General features: G+C 43.2%; 1 long non-coding RNA gene across 1 annotated transcript; it reads left to right on the plus strand.

The window, feature by feature from the left end:
* Positions 1–1503: 1503 nt before the first annotated feature.
* Positions 1504–11337, plus strand: LOC116752259. Its single transcript, XR_004349433.1, has 3 exons — positions 1504–1560; positions 4499–4587; positions 10233–11337. It is a non-coding gene; the product is annotated as an uncharacterized LOC116752259 (long non-coding RNA).
* The last annotated feature ends 2320 nt before the right edge of the window (positions 11338–13657 follow it).

The raw sequence follows: 13657 nt of genomic DNA on the forward strand, positions 1-13657 counted from the left end.
TTTCCCTCCTTCTACTTTCCATGTAGAAAAGAGCCCCATCCCATCCCACACTCCACCCTAGCCTTATCCTTGCCACACATTCGTCTCGGAAACCTGCCACCCGCTCCCAGCTCCGCCCCTGGAGAGCCACGCCCATCGGGCCGGGGGCCACCCACAGCCTGGTCCCCGCCCACGGCGTCCCTCTTCGGCACAGTCACTCCCAGGTGGATCCCACCCCACAGCTGACCCAGCCCACAGCCCAACCTTGTACAAACTAAGCAAACTAAAAGGGCTCGTCCAGAGACTGGGACGCGCAGGAGCCTCCCCCGCCCGCACACTCAGCAAGAGCCGGGACCGGAAGCGGAAGTGCGGTGGCGTCGGGGTAGGGGCCAGGGGCTGGGCCGGCGCGGGGGTGGGAGCTTGGAGTCTCGACGAGGGCAGCTGGTCTCCTGTTGTCGGGATGTCCTAGCCAAAGCCCGAATGGCGGGCAGGACTTCGTGAGCGGCGGGCGGCCGGGCAGAGGGCTCTGATAGGAGTTCGGGGAGGGGGCGTGGGCCGCGCGCAGCCCCCGGTCACCGGCTCCGGAGCCCCCATACCTCCCCTGAGGCCTCAGGTCATTCCCTCAGGTTGGAGAAGCTGTTGTTTTCAACCAGCTCAGGACGCGCTGCCACCTCCTCAGAGAGTCCCCCGCATCGCCCTCACCTATGGGCCATTCTGCGCCCCATCCCTACCCCAGGGTACTTTGAGCCATGTCTGGAGATGCTTTGGGTTGTCGCAAACTGGGAAGGAGAGAGGGCGTGGTGGCCAGGGATGATGTTCAACCTCCCACAGTGCACAGGACGGCCCCCACGACAAGGAATTTTCCAGCCCCAATTGTCAGCAGCGCCCAGGTTGGGAAACCCAGCTCAAGAGCCTTAAATGCTCCAAAGTCCTGAATGAACTGTGGAAATTGTTTGCAATTCAGCTGAGTCACGTATAGGGTCCCAGAGTGACAAGCTATGTTTAAAGTGTCCGGAGTCGCCATAAAATCTCTGTGCAGCCAAATGAGTTGAGCAAGTCAAATGCACACAATGTGACGCTGTCTTCTCCACTTGGGGAGCAAATGGCTGGCTAGGATTCAGGAAAACCCAGCCATGGTCAACCGTTAAATCAGTACATACACACACAAAAGGTGAATGGGGGGAGGGGGTCTTTCTATCCAATAACTGTATTACTCGCTATGAAAAGCCTCAAAAGCAATATTTGTACCTTTTTTTTCCCAGACAAGCAACTCATCTCTGGAGCTCAAGCTTGTTTTGAAAATAGCCTCGGGCTTCCCTGGTGGCGCAGTGGTTGAGAGTCCGCCTGCCGATGCAGGGGACACGGGTTCGTGCCCCGGTCCGGGAGGATCCCACATGCCGCGGAGCGGCTGGGCCCGTGAGCCATGGCCGCTGAGCCTGCGTGTCCAGAGCCTGTGCTCCGCAACGGGAGAGGCCACAGCGGTGAGAGGCCCGCGTACCATTAAAAAAAAAAAAAAAAAAAAAAGAAAATAGCCTCAAGTTCTACCTGTGCTCGCTGTTCTGTGGTTTTCTATGTGACCAGGTGAGTATTATGTGCAACTTATAACGACAGGTTCTGTTGCCGACCAGGGCCCTTGGACTCTTTAATCAATAGAAATCGATAAGAGGTCAGACGAGGAATTGAGGCAAGGCTTTATTGGGACTCAAGGGAGAGAAAACAAGTAATCAGTTCCCTTGCTCGCTCCCAGAGTGGGATGGAGGGCGTGCAGGCTGGTCCCTTAAATGGGGTGAGGGTGGGGGCAGATGAAGTATCATTGCTTCTAGGACCTCTCCACTGGATATAGCTAGGAAATATATATATATATATATATATATATTTTTTTTTTTTTTTTTGCGATACGCGGGCCTCTCACTGCTGTGGCCTCTCTTGTTGCGGAGCACAGGCTCCGGACACGCAGGCTCAGCGGCCATGGCTCACGGGTCTAGCCGCTCCGCGGCATGTGGGATCTTCCCGGACCGGGGCATGAACCCGTGTCCCCTGCATCGGCAGGCGGACTCTCAACCACTGCGCCACCAGGGAAGCCCTATATATGTTTTTTTAATCATGAATTTAAGATGATATTTCTAATTGAAATTTAACTTCACAGTGGTTTTTTTCTTCTTTGATTTTATATTAATCCCTTATATGTTATATTAAAAATATAGGTTCCTAATAACATTAATGTATTTAATGAATGATATTTTCCCTCAGTATATATAACAAATTACACTCAGAAATTTTGCTGTTCTTACCTGGCAGTCTCACTTCTGGAAAGATACTCTGAACATAGACCTCCCAAAGTACAAAACAACATAATACACACGAGTTTATTCATGGGAGTATTACTTGCAGAAGCAAAAGATGAGAAACAACTCACACGTCCATCAGTAGGAAACTGGCTGAATTAGCAATGTGCTTTGTTTGAAAGTCAGGTGAAAGCATTCTTTTTCAAACTGTGTTGTAATCCTGTTTCCAAGCTGATGTGCAATTAGGCTCATTTAGTTATTTGTTTTCAGTTTTGAGGATTGCAGTTGTATTTTTCAAATATAGTTCCAAAGTCAAAAACATATAAAAAAACGTGTTCAGGGAAGTCTAGATTCAATTCCTGTCTCCTCAGTTATTCTTCTTCCCTTATTGGTTACCATTTACATACGTTTGTTTTATCCTCTCAGCATGTCTTTTGCATATACCTGTATAAGCGGGTAGGGGTGTGTGTGTGTGCGTGTGTGTGTGTGTGTGTGTGTGTGATATCTCCTGGCCTTTCCCTTCTTATAGAAAGGAAACATTCCATACAGTGTTTTGTACCTTGATTTTCCCCCCTTATATTTACTGGGGAAAATGATCTCTATGAATACCTAGAGATATGCTTATTTTTTAATGGTCGCATGATTCTTTATTATGTGGATAGCCCATAGTTTATTCCACCAGTTCCCTATTGATGGTCATTTGTGTCATTTCTAGTCATTTGCTGTTATAAATAATGCCACATTAAAGAGTCTTACACGTGTCTTTTACTAGCTCTGTGTCTTTGAGATAAAGTCTTAGAAGTGGTATCGATGGAGAAAGAAGTAAAAGATTTTGCAGTTTTTCTTGATGGGGACAAATTTCCTTCTGTAGGAGTTGTACCCCAGCTGGGTATGAGAGTGCCTTTCCAGACAGACTTTTCAATAAAGGATTTTTCTTGATCTGATAGATAAGAAATAGTATCAGTAGAGTTGCAGTCTGCATCTGTGTTACTAGAAGAATATCACCAGGGAGTCTACCAAGGACATTGTCCTTGGATTGTTGTTGGTAGAAACCAGAAAACCAGAATGTACTGTGTTGAGTGAGCTATAGGGGAGAAAATGAGATAAAGTGGAAAAAAACTTTGGCTGACGAGGGAGAGAGACTGGGTGGTAACTGGAAAGAAAACGGCTCTTAGGATAGATTTATTTCACTACCAAAAATACCGCATTGAGGGACTTCCGTGGTGGCACAGTCGTTAAGAATCCACCTGCCAATGCAGGGGACACAGGTTCAAGCCCTGGTTTGAGATGCAGGATCATCTACTAAAAGTGAGGACGTATTCATTATCTATTGCTGCATGAAAAATTCTCCCAAACCTTAGTCACTCAAAACAAACACAGGAGGGATTGTAGCAACCACGTAGATGGGAAGAATGTGCCCCGAGACTCAGCACAGATGAGGTTTTAAGGTGGATGGAACGGTATCCACCATTGTGGGCAGAGGCAGATGCATTTTGAAGGAGGAAATGGTGGACAGGCTAAAGATTCGTCCTCAGTACCCTGGAGAGGGAAGTTGGTTGTGAAGACTTTGTGCTTTCCCGTTTATTCCAGAGCCCTGTCCTGAGTGCACTGTGGGGAAAAGAGGAGGAGCATCCTTGTTCTTCTGCTCCCTGTTGTTCAGGAAAACTTCCTGTCTGAATCACAGGATGGCAACCATGGTTCTGTCCCCCACTTGTGGTGGGCTGTGGGATCCTCACAGCCCAGGCGTTTAAGGCCCCTGCACCACAGAGCACATGCAGGGGAGGGGGCTGAGCAGGTGAGGTAGGAGCGGAGTCTCAGGAGCCCTGAGGTCTCTGGTACCTGATTATGTGGTTCAGGGCTTTGAGACTTTGTGGTGATTTGAGTGTCTGTGGAGATGTCACCTTGGTGGTGAATGTGCAGAAGCTTTTGAATTGTACCTCTGATTCTTTCTATAAACTTGATAAAATAACAATGATATCCCTCGAACTTCAGTTTCTTCATCTGTGAAATGGGAATGATAATCTCTTCCTTGAGTGCATTAAGATGCTTGGCCCTCTCTTCTGGCTGTGGGTGAGGCAGGGCTGTGCTCTGGTTTCTTACGAAAGCTGTGTGTGTGTGTGTGTGTGTGTGTGTTGGGGATACAGTCAGTCACAAGTAGGTGAGGGAGCCTCCAGGTTTGTGAGTGTGAGAACAGGGGGTAAGCCTGGATTCTTGGGACATTTCTTCTTCTCCAGCTCAGTCTTCCCTATACCCAGCCTCTCACCAGAAAGGATGCACAGAGGAGGAAGGGTTGGCTAATGGCTTCCTGACAGACTGGTTACAGGTGAGTCAGATATTCCTGTTTCCAAATCATTATTCCTTTGACCAGAAGTTGGACTTGTTATCCTTCAATGACCTGCAGCATCAGAGCCAAATCAGGTCTTCAGGCATCTGATGGAGGGTTTGGGGCAACCCAAACAGTGTTAGCATATGTCAGCATTTACTGCAATGTAGAGCTTCCTCCAGGGTCACTGTCTACACCATGTTCTGCTGAGAGTTTTGAAGCAAAGACTTGACTGTGTCCTAAACTCAAGAAATTGATGATGACCATTGAGAAATCATTCATTCATTTACCAAGTGTTTCTCTGATTTTGACAGTATCCCAGGCCTATGCTCAAACTTGAAGATTGGGGGAAATAAGATTGCAGGAGCTCACACATTTTTTTTCTCAAAGGAAATGAAAATCGCCTGCATGTTAGAGATGCATTGAACCTCGGGAGTGGGCATAAGTAGACAGGAGATGAGCGTTGAGGGCTGAGCTGAGAAGCAAATGAGAGCAGAGCTTAGAACCCAGTCTACACAACTTGTGCTTTGGGTTTCTCATCCCTAGTTCTGTCATCCTCGGCCCTTTTCCTCTCAACTTTGGTGAAGGTGGTCCTTGGCTAGCCATGATGTTAGTGATGGTTTAGGACTTTGTGACCTTCAAGGATGTGGCCATACAGTTTACCCAGGAAGAGTGGGCACTGTTGGACCCTTCTCACAGAACACTGTATAGAGATGTGGTGCTGGAGAACTGCAGGAACCTGGTATCACTCGGTAAGCCTAACATCATTCCTGCATTTATTTAATGACTCAGGTAACAAGACTTAAAAAAAAATTCATATAACATTAACAGATGTTATGTTATTACAGATCAGAAAAATTCACCATTTTACTTTTTTTTTTTTTTTTTTTTTGCGGTACGCGGGCCTCCCGCTGTTGTGGCCTCTCCCGTTGCGGAGCAGCAGGCTCAGCGGCCATGGCTCACGGGCGCAGCCGCTCCGCGGCATGTGGGATCTTCCCGAATCGGGACACGAACCCTTGTCCCCTGCATCGGCAGGCGGACTCTCAACCACTGCGCCACCAGGGAAGCCCATTTTACTATTTTTAAATGTACAATTCAATGACTTTTAGTAATGTCACAGTGTTGGGCAACCATCACTACTATCTAATTCCAGAACATTTTTATCACACCAAAAACAAACCCCATTATCATCATGCCTAGCCCCAGCCACTGGCCACCATTTATCTACTCTCTGCCCTATGGATTTTCCTTTTCTAGTCATTGCATCTAAATGGAATCATATAATAAATGGCCTTTGTGTGTGGCTTCTTTTGCTTAGCATAATGTTTTCAAGGTTCAGCCATCCTGTAGCATGGATTCATTCCTTGTTTTATGGTTGAATATTATTCTGTTGTGTATATCTAAACCACTTTTTGAGTATCCACTTATCAGCTGATGGACATCTGAGTTGTCTCTACCTTTTGGATATTGTGAATAGGGCTGCTGCAAACATTCACGTATAACTTTTTGCTTGAACACTTGTTTTCAGTTCTCTTGAGTGTATACCTAGGAATGGAATTGCTGAATCATATGGTCATTCTGTTAACTCTTTGAGGGCCCTCCAAACTGTTCTCCATAGTAGCTGCACCATTTACATTCCCACAACAATATATGAAAGTTTCAGTTCTCCACATCCTCACCAACACTTATTTATTTTTCTTTTCTTTTTTTTTTACCATAGTCATCCTTGTATGTGCAAAGTAGTTATCTATCTCATTGTTGATTTATTTTTATTTCTTTAGAGAACAATGAGATCAATCGTCTTTTCATATACTTGTTTGTCATTTGTATATCTTCTTTGGAGAAATATTTATTCAAGTCCTTTGCCCATTTTGGGAGGGATGGACTGATTTGTCTTTTTGTTGCTGAGTTGTAAGAGTTCTTTATATATTCTGAATGCTGGACCCTTGTCAGATATATGGTCCACAAATATTTTTTCGGTTCTGTGGATTGTCTTTTCATTTTCTTGAAGAATAGTTTTGCCAGAGATAGAGTTCTTGTGTGACAGGTTTTTTTGTTTTGCTTTCAGTACTTTGAATATGTCGCTCCACTGCTTTATGGCCTTCATGATTTCTGATGAGAAATCAGCTGTTAATCTTATTGATTATCCCTTATACATGAAGAGTTTCTTCTCTCTAGCTGCTTTCAGGATACTCTTTTTGTCTTTGTCTTTCAACAGTTTGATTATTATGTGTCTCGGTGTGGATCTCTTTGAGTTTATCCTGTTTGGAGTTTTTTAAGTTTCTTAGATATGTAGATTCATGACTTTCATAAATTGGGGAATTTTGGGGGCCGTTATTTTTTTCAAATACTGTTTCTTCCCCTTTCTCTGTCTCCTCTGTCTCTCCTGCATAAAAGGAATCCCATTATGCATATATTGGATGTCTGATGGTATCCCAAAGGTTTCTTATGCTCTGTTGTTTTTCTTTTTTTTTTTTTTTTTTTTGTCATCTTCAGATTTGGCAGTATCAATTGATCTATCTTCAGGTTCATTGATTCTTTCTCCTGCCAGATCAAGTCTGCTAATGAACTGCTCTACTGAATTTTCATTTCAGTTGTTGTACTTGTCAACTCCCAAATTTCTATTTGGTTCCTTTTTATAGTTTCTCTCTCTTTGTGATGGTCTATATTTGGTGAGAATTCAGTTTCCTTTAGTTCTTTGAATGTGGTTTCCTTTAACTCTTTGAGCATACTAGAAATAGCTGATCTGAAGTCTTTGTCTACTAAGTTCTTTCCTAGGGGACAGTTTCTATTAATTTTCTTTTCCTGTAATGGGCCATGCTTTTTTTGTTTCTTTGCATGCCTCATAATTATTTTATTGAAAACTGTACATTTGGAATATTATAATATGGCAATTCCATAAATCAAAGTTTCCCCCATCCCAAGGCTTGTTGTTACTTGTTGCTGTTGGTGTTGTTTGGTGACATTTCTGAACTAATTTCGTAATGTCTGTGTTTGTTGTGTGTGGCCACTGAAATCTCTATTCTGTTAGCTTAATGGTCAGCTAGTGATTTGTCATAGATTCCCTTAAACCCCTGGAATCCCCAAACTCTCAGTCTTTTTAGATGATCTCTGTGTGTATGTAGGACCATGCCTTCAAAACAGGCAGTTTACAACTCTGCTTTAGCCTTTACTTCTTGCTTGTGCAGAGCCTGAAGGTCAATCAGAGGTGAGGTCTTAGTGCCTTCTCAGGTCTTTCCTGAACATGTACCCAACTGTATCCAGCTGTGGCTATGTGCATGGCCTTCTATATTCCTAGGAATATGTGAGAGCTTTTCAAAGCCCTTTTTCCCCAAAGCATCTAATTCCCTACTTTTGCTCCCAGACCTTTTGGTTAGTCTTACATTTGCTTCAATGATTTTCCCTTGCCCCAGGCAGCAGTGGCTGATACATTTAAATGTGTTCAGCCCATGCTCTGGTCCTCCATTCCCTGTTGCCACCTCAGCCCTGGGAGAGTTTGAAGTTAGACAAAATAAAAGCAAACCCTTTGAGCCAGTCCTTCAGGAGCCACCAGATAGGTCAAAACAAACAACCACAATTCTTTGAGCACAAGATCCATTCTGCTCTCACCAATAGTAGGAACGCAGACTGTTGATTTCAGTGTGGCTGCCAAAGTGAGGAGCAGGTGATGAGGCCAGGGTTAGTGAAAATGTCACAAAGCTCTCTTACCAGATTCACCTTTTGGTCTTGATTAAGTATTTTCCTGATTGCTGTAAACTTATGACAACTTTCAAGACTTTCAATAAAGTTGATGCTGACAGTTTTTGCCAGTTTATTTGCTGTTTTTCTGTGGTGTATTGGACTCTGGGGGTTCCCTGCTCCACCATTTTTACTGACACCACTTCTCACAAGTCTTTTTTTTAATTCTTTTTTTATTGAAGTATAGCTGATTTACAATGTTATGTTAATTACTGCTGTTGAGCAAAGTGATTCAGTTATACACATATATACATTATTTATATATTCGTTTCCATTATGATTTATCATAGGATATTGAATATAGTTCTCTCTGCTGTACAGTAGGACCTGGTTGTTTATCCATTCTCTATATAAAAGCTTACATCTGCTAACCCCAACCTCCCACTCCATCCCTCCCCCATCCCCATCCCCCTTGGCAGCCACCAGTCTGTTCTCTATGTCCATGATTCTGTTCCTGTTTCATAGATAGGTTCATTTCACAAGTCTTTTCTTAAGCACCTCTATGTACATAGGTCTGTGCTAGGAATTAGGCATACAGTGGTGAAGGAGACAGATATGGTCCCTACCCTCATGGGTAATCTAATCTCTTCCCTATGAACTGAAGATCTATTCCATGCCCTGACTATGGATAAAAGTTTTGGGGCTTTTAAGTCTGCATTTGAATTTGTGCATGAGCTTCTGGAACCAGTTATCCCCAAATCACCCTAGATATATTGACTGAGGACACTTGCATTTTTTTTTCATGAAAGATAAGCGGTTACTATATTATTCAAATTTAGGGATAAATATTCCATTGCTCCTGCTGCTCATCTTCAGAAGTGTTGGCTTCAGTTTCACTGTTTTCCCCTACATAGTCTCCCTATATCATGTGTGCTTTCTCCATATATTGGTAATCAAATTGATAAACCCAGTCAGATCTCCAAATTGGAGCAAGAAGATAAAGTGATGACAGAGAAGAGAGGAATTACCCCAGACACCTGTCCAGGTGAGTACAAGGTAGATATGACTCCTTGTGAGGAATATCTCCCGTGGCTTGGGAGTTTAGTATTACCTTAGGAAATGTCCTGGGAAACACTGTAAAATGCCCTTTTCTTCTGACAAGGCCAAGACCATTTGGTATGAGCTTCCTTGTGTACTTTCTTTTCCTTTCTCTTTAACTTTCTGTTCATCATCTCACACCTTATTTTGGCTTCAGATGAATACCTAAAACTTCATACCCATGTCCCTCTTATTGCAAACCTCCTAAAAAACCCTAATCCCCTAGTGAAGGGTCTGCCTTCACTAATATATGCTTTATACCTTTTCTTTTCTCATCAACTTAAATTTATTTTCAATTTTTTTCAGATTTGGAGGTTCTACTTAAAGCCAAAGGGTTAACTTCTAAGCAGCATGTTTTTAGAAAAGAGCAATCTAAAGGTATCACAATAGTAAGAATTCTGATTTTCCACAGTGGAAAAATGCCATAAATTAGAAAAGCCACAAAGTTACCAAGAGAGTCATTTTCCCAAGAGAAAATGTTACCTCTGGAGAGATACCATGAAACTGTTGTGAATTTGGAGTAAAGTATAAGTTACCTCCAAAATTATTTTTTCTTTGAGCATTCCTACAAGTAATTGTTTGCATAAATGTGACTCAGATATTGAGTGTTTCAAACATAAATTGGTCTTAAACTTATCAGAAAATGCTCTGTGAATAGGATAAAGGCTTTGATGTGGCAAAACATCTATCTTTTTTAGCTTCTAAGAACTCAGACTAGCAGAAACCATATACAAGCACTCAGTGTAGCAAACACACAAATTATAATAATTTTATATATAACAGAGTCCCTGGGAGGGAGAATTCCTATGATAGCATTGAATATTAAAAGTATTGTAAATTATAGTTGTCATTCATCTCATAATCAACAGGAGAAACGTCTTCTTGGAGTGAAACTCAAGGAATGTAATCAGTGTTTTAAAGTCTTCAGCATAAAATTAAACCTTACTCAGCAGAAGACAGTTCATACTGAGAAGAACCCTGTCATTGTAATCAATGTGGCAAATCCTTCAGCAGCAGATCCTACCTCACTGTTCATAAGAGAATACATAATGGGGGAAAACCCTATGGATGCAACGACTGTGGGAAAACCTTCAATAATCCCTCAGACTGCATGTGAGAACTCACACTGGAGAAAACCCCTATTCATGTAACCAGTGTTTACCTGTTTTCCGCACCAGATGTATCCTCAAAAGGCACAAGAGAATTCATACAAGGGAGAATCATTATGAATGTAATCAGTGTGGAAAGCCTTCAGCATGAGGTCCTCCCTTACTGGGTGCAATAGAATCCATATGGGGGAGAAATTTATGAATGCAGTGATTGTGGGAAAACTTTTAGGAAGAGCTCACATCTGACGCAGCACGTGAGAACTCATATTGGAGAAAGACCCTGTGAATTTAATGATTGTGGAAAATCCTGCAGCAGTAGCTTTTCTCTTACAGTGCACAAGAGAACACATAATAGAGAGAAACCCTATAAATATAGTGACTGTGGGAAAACCTTTAATAATCTCTCATCTGTTAAGAAACACATGAGAACTCGCACTGGAGAAAAACCCTATGGATGTAATCATTGTGGGAAATCTTTCAGTAGTAACTCCTACCTTTATGTGCACGAGAGAATCCATAATAGGTAGATATGAATGCAGTGGCTCTGGGAAAGCGTTTGCTGACCTCTTATCCCTCAGACATCTTGGGAACTCTTGCTGGATGTATAAATTATCTGTTGTGTAACAAATGAGCCCCCAAACTCATTGGTTTAAAACAACAGACATAATCTCACAATTTATGTAGGCCAGAAGTTCAGAAACAGATTAGCTATGTAGTTCTAGCTCAGGCTCCCTCATGAAGTTGCAGTCAAGATGCAGCCAGGGGACTTCCCTGGTGGCACAGTGGTTAAGAATCCTCCTGCCAATGCAGGGGGTGTGGGTTTGATCCCTGGTCCGGGACAATCCTACATGCCGCGGAGCAACTAAGCCTGCACGCCACAACTACTGAAGCCCACGCGCCTAGAGCCTGTGCTCCACAACAATAGAAGCCACCACAATGAGAAGCCCGCACACCACACAAAGAGTAGTCTCTGCTCGCCACAACTAGAGAAAGCCCGCACGTATCAATGAAGACCCAACACAGCCATAAATAAATAAACAAAAAGATACAGCCAGAACTAGAGAAAGCCCGCATGCATCAATGAAGACCCAACACAGCCATAAATAAATAAAACAAATAAAAAGATGCAGCCAGATGGAGGTCAGCAGGAAACATAAAACATGAGTAAATATAAATAAATATTGACCATATAAAACAACCCTGTGTGGTTTTATAACTTCTTTGGAAATCTAAAATTTTTTAAAAGAATGTTCTAAAAACTCATTGAACCGACCCCCCCAAAACTAGGGGTGTTGGAAGAGACACAGCAAGTGACACCCCAGCTCACCCTCTAAGACTAGAGCTTATAGGAAGCCCACAAGGTGATGCTCAAAGTCTGCATCCAACTCTGGAGCTGACAGAAGCCCTATGAAGTGACCACCCATCCCCTCCCAACACTAGAGGCAACAGGATCTCAGGTAGCAATCCCCCAGTCAACCCAAGCACAAAAGACAGGGTCCTAACAAGCAACACCACTATTCCTTCAAAATGAGAGATGTTGGGAATTCCAACAAGCACCCCCTAGTCACTTCAAATTCTAGAAATGACAACAGCCCCAGAAGGGACTCCTTCAGCTTCCCTGCATCACTAGAGAATGGGAAACTCACTCCAGTAACCCACCCAACCTATACCAACAATACAGACAAGGGGAGTCCAGAGAGTGACTCTTTCAGCCCCCCAACCAGAGATAAGTGGAGCCCCATCTAATGCCCCCAAACCTGTCCCCAAACTAGAGACAAGAGAATCTCCAGCCAGTAACTGTGTCAAGTCCACCCAACACTAGAAAAGATAAGAGCACCAAGCAATAACCACCCCCCCCAGATCTCCAGACCAGAAACGGCAGGAGCCTCAGCCTATGACACCCCACCCCCACTTATCCCAACATTAGAGAGAGAAGAACTTCATCAAATGATCCATATCCATCCAAAGTAAATGATGATGGAAACCCCCAAAAGGAACAACCAATCCCCTACACACCAAAGAAAAAAGGACACCCAGGAAACACCACACCATCCTCACGCAACTCACACCCCAGTCTGCTTCTCTTGTCTTCCCAAGACAAGATATGAGTATCCCCAGCAATGATCAGAATCTCAACAAGTGTTCAAGAGGCAACCCATCAGGTTCTCCAACCTAAGTGACAAACAGAGTCCCAGAATACTTCCTCTCTTTGTCCCAAAATAAGAATTGGTAGAAACACCAGCAACCAACACCCTCAACCAAACAAGAAGCCACAAGTTAAAAAGTAATAAATTTGTGTTCATTAAAACAAACAAACCAAAAAGACCCCACATGGCAAAGACAAAAGACAGAGGGAAATGCAACTCATCACAAAGGCTAATTTATTAATATTAAAGAACTCCTACCAAGCAATAAGAAAAAGACCAAGAATCCATGAGAGAAAAGGGCAAATTTTAAGAACACACAGTTCACCAAAAAATTCAAATGGCTCTCGTAAAAAGAAAACTATAAAGTGAAACACCAAAATTCCTTTCATCATTTATCAATGAGAATTTTTTTTAAGTTTAATAAGATCATGTAATGGCCAAGATGTGGGGAAAATGGCAATCACATACCATAATGAGGGGGAAGTGAATTAATCCAGTTCCCCTCCACATGGACCTTTCCCTGGGGCTGCTTGAGTATCTTCATGGTATGGTGGATGGCTTCGAGAAAGGCAGCAACTTAAGAGACCAAAGAGTAAGCTTCAGTGTTGTAATAGGGAAGAACCTTTGTATTCTATTACAAAGGGATGTTGCCTATAAGCTTAAATTATACATAATGGCCCATCTCTGGGAACCCTGCTTCCCAGGTGAAGAGCACGAAGCTAAACTATTATACCTCTTTTTTCAGCTCACAGGAAACCTCCTGACCAGTCCCACCTGTGAATGGCTGCAGGAAGGAAGAAATTAACACATCCCCTCAAGAGTCTGGCCAGAACCAAGAAATATTGATATTTGCAACAACTTACTGTCTTTTTTACTTTACCTCCTCACCTCCCACTCTTTGTTCTGTGAAACAAACGAGCATCCAAACCTGGGCAAGATGGTTCTTTGGGACCTAGTCCACCATCTTCTCGGTCTGCTGGCTTTCTGAATAAAGTCGCTATTCCTTGACCCAACAACTCATCTCTCGATATTTTGGCC

This window comes from Phocoena sinus, chromosome 3, assembly GCF_008692025.1.
Source record: "Phocoena sinus isolate mPhoSin1 chromosome 3, mPhoSin1.pri, whole genome shotgun sequence".
Taxonomy (NCBI): Eukaryota; Metazoa; Chordata; class Mammalia; order Artiodactyla; family Phocoenidae; genus Phocoena; species Phocoena sinus.